Source organism: Leuciscus leuciscus (genome assembly GCF_965113295.1).
Source record: "Leuciscus leuciscus genome assembly, chromosome: 13".
Lineage (NCBI taxonomy): Eukaryota > Metazoa > Chordata > Actinopteri > Cypriniformes > Leuciscidae > Leuciscus > Leuciscus leuciscus.
Genome location: NC_138737.1, coordinates 11,180,356 through 11,187,069, shown reverse-complemented (window position 1 = coordinate 11,187,069; position 6,714 = coordinate 11,180,356).

Here is a 6,714-nt window from a genome sequence, read left to right as displayed (position 1 = left end):
TTGTTGTAATTCTCTTTTCTTGTAACTGCACACAGAAATATCACATTTATATAGCAAAATATAAATGTTTGTTTTACACATGTATTTAATATTGGTTTTAATACATTTACTTTTATCTAGTGCTGTCAAATTGATTAATTGTGATTAATCACATAAAAAGTTTTGTTTACATATATATTACATTTATAATATATTTATACGTGTGTGTATACAAAGACACGCATGTGCACACAGAGATATAAATATAATAATATACACATTTTATTTAAACAAAAACCCAGATGCAATTAATCACGTTTAATCTATTTGACAGCACTAATTTTAATACATTTATTTTTAGATTTTAATATTTGATATAATTAGTCTTGAACTTGACATTATGATTTGATAATTATCGTGAATCAAATTTCTTGTAAAATGAAATAGGAAGATTACATTTACATGCTATACATTTATTTTATATTAAGATTTATGTTAAAGCCTTTATTTATTTTTAAATAAATGTAATGTTTATTCAAACTGAATATATTTATATTTTATGTTTTAATGTTCAATCTTGAACTTGACAATATTAATTGATAATTATTGTAAATCTATTTTCATGAAACATACTATAGTCACATTTGCATACAATTATTTAATATTTATTTATTTACATTTATTTAATGCATTTTTTATTATTTCATTTTTTTTTTTATCTGACTTTTAAATGTTGAATTATTAGTTATTGTAAATCTATTTTCTTGTAACTGCACTCAGGAACATCACATTTATATGGTGATATATTTTACAGGCTGAGCAGAGCTGAATTTCCCAGAATCCTTGGGCTATAAACGTCCTCAAGAATCGTAAAACGATCGTAGCAGCTGACCTGCATATTAAATTGTGATCCTCAACTCCTGTGGAATAGACATTAAGTCCCAACAATCATTGATGAGGCATTTATAATTCAAGGCACAGACAGAGAGAAACATTCTTATGTGAGCGTGTCGGATAACGTTGTTGCCGTTGGCCCTGTTTTGTTTATTCATCATGTAGCTGCATTTCTCTTCTCATCTATGTCGTCGTCTCCTCCAATTCATCAGTTAATGCCAAACCGGTCCCAAGACTCTTGATTTGAATCTTCCTATGCAAAACAAACCAGTACAAGAGTATATGTGTGTGGGTGTGCATAGAGAAAAGAGTAGCAGATCAGCAACAGATGGGTTCTCTTATTATGTAACAAAAAATCTCCAATTATCCGTCTCATTTTAATTATTGCCCTACGAGCTTTGGCATGACCCAGCCTATCGGCAACAGCCACAGTCAAGAGGCGTTAATGCAGCCAGATGGGATTTAAGACCTTCTGTTAAACACACACGCCTCTCTCTGAACATGCATGTGGATATGCACACAAAACCTTGTTTCTACAGTCTAATCACACTTGGATTAATATCACAATGCCCATTTGCTTTTATTCAAATGCATCAGTTAAGCTATTAACACATGCTGTAGATGTGATATGCCAAACGCATGAACATAAAAGGATTATTCTGGGTTTACTGGGAGTGTGGCATAATGTTGATGAGACTTCCAAAAAATTTGATTTGGATTTTTATTATTTGATTTGGTAACAGTGATGCATTTACAATGAAGTTGCGATAGTCTTTTCTTAACTTGTGACAAATATCCGAGTGAACGGCTTCTCGAACAAGAAAAAGTGTTTGCTACTCATTTGTTTTGGATTGATGGACTGTTGTGGTTAGCTATTGCATGTATAGTGACAGGTTGTCCCGGCCTTGTGTCAGTGAACGAGTCAGAGAAGAGAAGTTGTTGCAAGCAAGAGAGAAGGGAAGTTATTTTGAATTCAATTCAATTCAATTCAAATTTATTTGTATAGCGCTTTTCACATACATATTGTTTCAAAGCAGCTTTACAGAAAGTGCATTTCAGAAATGTACATAGAAAAATACAGTTAGTTAATCATGTATTAATTTAGGGCATAAGATATCGCCGGCGTCGAGTCGTCTCTTCACAGGCGTCGAGTCGTGAATAAAGATTACAAGGTCATATGATTTAAAAAAATATATATATATACATGATGTGAACAGGTAAATCATTATAATAAATACTGAAATATTACCCTTGGAACTATGTAGAGATACATGAACCACGTGTCCGCGTGGCGGCAACTCTCTTATTTAAAGGAACACTCCACCGTTTTTTGAAATAGGGCTTATTCACCTTCTTTCCTACATTTAGATAGGTGGGCAAATGCATTTTTGTCTCAGTGCATGCATTGTTTTAGTTTGACAGGGTCGGCGCTAGCTTAGCTTAGCATAATGAATGGAATCCTTTGTTGCCAGCTAGCATGTCCTGAGTAAAAGTGATATAAATTTTTTTTTAAACTCACCTAATTACTTCTTGTGGCCTGCATATTCACAACAAGTACAAATAGCGATGCAGATTAACACTAGACGATTTCCTATGCAGATATTGACTTGGGACTATATTAGGGGGAAGCACAGGTGAAGCACTGCTACTTGGGCGCAGAGATATCACGCCCAAGTAGCAGTGCTTCACCTGTGCTTCCCCCTAATATAGTCCCAAGTCAATATCTGCCTAGGAAATCGCCTAGTGTTAATCTGCATCACTATTTGTACTTGTTGGGAATACGCAGGCCACAAGTAATTAGGTGGGTTTTTAAATGTTTTTATATCACTTTTACTCAGGACATGCTAGCTGGCAACAAAGGATTCCATTCATTGTGCTAAGCTAAGCTAGCGCCGACCCTGTCAAACTAAAACAATGCATGCACTGAGACAAAAATGCATTTGCCCACCTATCTAAATGTAGGAAAGAAAGTGAATAAGCCCTATTTCAAAAAACGGTGGAGTGTTCCTTTAACGCTCTGGTATGGCCTATATAGGCCTACATGCCTAGTTTTCTAAGTATAGGCTACTTGGCTTGCAGTTGTAGCCTAGTTGTGTTAACTCTTTTGATTGAGTAGCCTATTACCCAGCAAACACATTTACGTTGTGGCAACTGTGGCACGTTGCATTTCTGCTATGGCAACGTCGCTGTCTACGTGCTCGCAACATTGTAACAGAATTGTAAGATGTGACAGGGCTGTAGCAACATTGCGCAACATTCAGAAACTGAGAGACGACGTTCTGACCATTTTTTTTTTTATGCTAGATAGGTCTATAGATATCCCCCATGTAGCATGTTATGTTTTGTGGTTAATTTTTAATTAGTCATATGTTATATACTTTTTAAATATTGTTTATCCTTATTATTATTTATGGGCCTAACAGTAAATTCATTATAATCAACACCTGCAAGTGTACACTTTGAAGAGTAAAAATGACATAGAAGGTTAGCTAATTCAACTTTATTCAAACTGCATGGTAATCAAATTGCACTTCCAAAAGTCATACATTTGTTAAAAATATTATACTATACAGGGAGTGGACTAACTAGCATGAGAAAACACGCGAAAATCTGGCAAAGAAACGAATGAGACGACAAATCAAAGGAAAATATAAACAGGTGTGCGAGCAGTTACAATTTTTTTTTTTCTCTGTGCGTTTCCAAAAAAACAAAAAACAAAAAAACAAGTAAAAAACATTAACGTGCAACAAGTAACGCGTCGCTGCCTGTTCAATGAGTTCTGAAATCAATTAGGCTACTCATCATTAAAGTAATTTAGGCTTCATACTTTTGGCATAAAGTTAAATATTTGTCAGAACTGACCAGATGATGTTCAAAAAAATTTCACATCAGGTAAGGATCGTTGTAGGTTGTGTTTGAATAATTACGTATCTTATTTAGCTGAAGTAAATTAAACGCAATTCTCACGTATCCTTGCTTGATGAAGAATGAGAGACGGCCCAACGGTCAGCTGAAATTCAAAAGGCTGATTTTCGCGCTTCAGGGCAGTGACGAGTACATATGTAGTTCAGTGGTTGTCAAGACACCGGCCAACATTGTGACAACGCTGTAACAACCTTCACAACACAACGTAGTTTAGCAACCTTTTGGCCATGTTGTTAAAACGTTGTTAGAAGGTTGGGTACGTTGCGCCAACGTTCTGTGTTTGCTGGGTAGTTTTTACACATAGGCCTACATTTACATGCTATCTTATAAACGTACATTGTTTGAAAATATGAATTTATAAAAATAAAACCGATATGTTCCTAATTCTGAGTATGTGAATTTTTGTGTAGTCCTCTGGTATTGTAGCCTACTTTACTTTAAATCAACTTTACTCTTTCCCCGCCATTCACAGAATTTCTCGGCTATTCATGTTTTCACTGTGATGAGTCATTCATGAAGGATCCGTTCATTGCGTTTGCGTCTGTCACGTGACAAATGAACGAAAGACTCGGAAGGTTAAGTAATTATTTATGTTCCCTGTAAATTATTTTTGACTGCATTATAATGATTTCTTAATTCAGAATATGATCAAGAAAGATTGCTCTGGTGGATGTGTTCGGGGAATTTTCCTGATAAAAGTATAACATTTAAAACGAAATGACTCGAAAAAAGATTTGTTCATTTTGATGAACGAGATCGAACAAGGGAGTCAGTAAAATGATCCGAACTTCCCTTGGCGCTATTACGCATCTTCTAGTACAGAATCTCCGGATCACATCGCACTGGTGAAGAAGAAGCAGAAACAAGTGGTGATAGAACAAGTGATATTTGTGTACGCAAATGTAAAATAACACGATCATCAAACATCAAATTTCATGTAAGTTCAAAACTGCCAAACGTTACTGAATGAAATGTTGAAACCAGGGAGGGTTAACGTCTGTGTCTGGGGTGTTGATGGACTCGATCTACTCCATCTATGTTTTGAGCATATAGTTCTGAATCCCATTCGGACATAGCTAGTCTTCGAAAAAAAATGCGATTTTGTCCGCTTTTTGTTAAAAATGTTGCTTTTATTTGTGAAAATTACCAAAATTCAAGTGTTTATTAAAAAGAATGCTTGAAGTTAGAATAAAATGTATTTAAAATGGAAGTTAAAGTGTAGATCTAAATGGGAACATAATAGTATACTTTAAGTGCAAAAAATTATATATAAATTGTAAACTATAATGATATTGTGTTCACTTAAAGAAAACTTACAAGTAGGCCTACACTTGTAATATAAAACTACTAAACTAGTAGTTTACTGAGGGGTATATTTCAGAGTGTAGCTACTTTCATAAACTAGAAAATGTGCTACAAGTATTTGATTTGTAAACTATCAGTAGGCTATACCTACTATACGTTCTCTTCTAATATAGTTGCAAACTGTACTCTGTACTCAAAAAGTTTACTGTTGTAGGTTATAGGCCTACTTAAAAGTATAATTTTATAGGCCTACACTAAAAAGTGGGCCAATTTAGCCCCTAGAATTGAAACCGTACACTTACAAGTATACTTCCAGTACATTTTTATTAGCATACTTACTACATAAAGTATACTTAAAAATATTCTTGAACTTACGGTAACGTCAATAGGCTGCTTGATAAAGTGGACTTGAACTAGTATACTTGTTTAGCCTAAGGGTCATCGCAATCTTTTTTTTTTTTTACAAGTCGAAACTATTTTGTTTAATCAACATTATGCCATTTTAGCATACTATTACGTCCTGTTTGAATCAATATCTACATCTTTGTAGAACATTTAGAATTCCAGTTTTATCTGTAAATGCACAAAGTTAGCTCTTTATTTTTGCCAGTGCATGTTTTGTTATTTTATGTCTTTATTTCAGCCCATTCAAAACCTAGATGACTGGAAGAAAATAAGACATGTATCATTGTTTGCTTCAGGAGACGTTATTGTTTTTTTTACCATAGCTATGTCATCTGCTGTCTCTTGAGTTTGAATCACAGTTTGCCTGAGGCTTGCTAGGGGGAGATGCAGTGCAGAGTTCAGATCTGACCACTAGGGGGCACAAACTACATTCTCAATGGACTGAGTTGGACAAACAGGCATACAAGGGCATTTCCATTATCTGCCTCTGTCAGTGACATAAATAAAGAGCTTCCTCTATATATCAGACCTGACAAATCCATCATAAAAAAGCCTTAATTGCAATAATAATGCTGGAAGTAGCTTTTTGAGTAGCTATTATCATCCAAATGCAACACTCAGCACTCTAACAAGGCAGCAGGTTTGATATTTGATTAATGCGATGTGATGTGTGCATTTACTGTTTGTTTTTTAACTACATGCTGTAATTAGCATCACTGGTAAAATATCTTCCTTCCTCACCACATCCTCAAAATATGTGTTTACACTTCAAATCCTACGTTTCATATCCTCACTGTCATCTGAGGTCTACATCTCTCTGCTATAAAAGAAATCTGTACTGCAGTCTCACTGTGAAGGGGGAAAACATCAGAAATATGTGTTTAGTCCTCACTAAAGTCTGTGTTTGTGTCTGCGTTTACCACACTAACAAACAAACATAACCCAGTGCGCTCATGAACAGAGATAGATCTGTTCATGGAAACCAACCGAGCTGGAATATTACACATTACATTTGTCATGGTTATTGTTTTGTGTATTTTTCTTGAGTGGTCTTGAGCATTTTTTCCCAAGACCAGCTATTACGGCCCTGAGGCCAGCGGTGTCATCTGGTTCTGCTTTGCTCGCATTTAGCTTTGTAGGGTCGATTTATTGTGGTCCAAATTGACCTGGATATTGTAATTGAAGATTCGGGGACAGCAGGCAAAA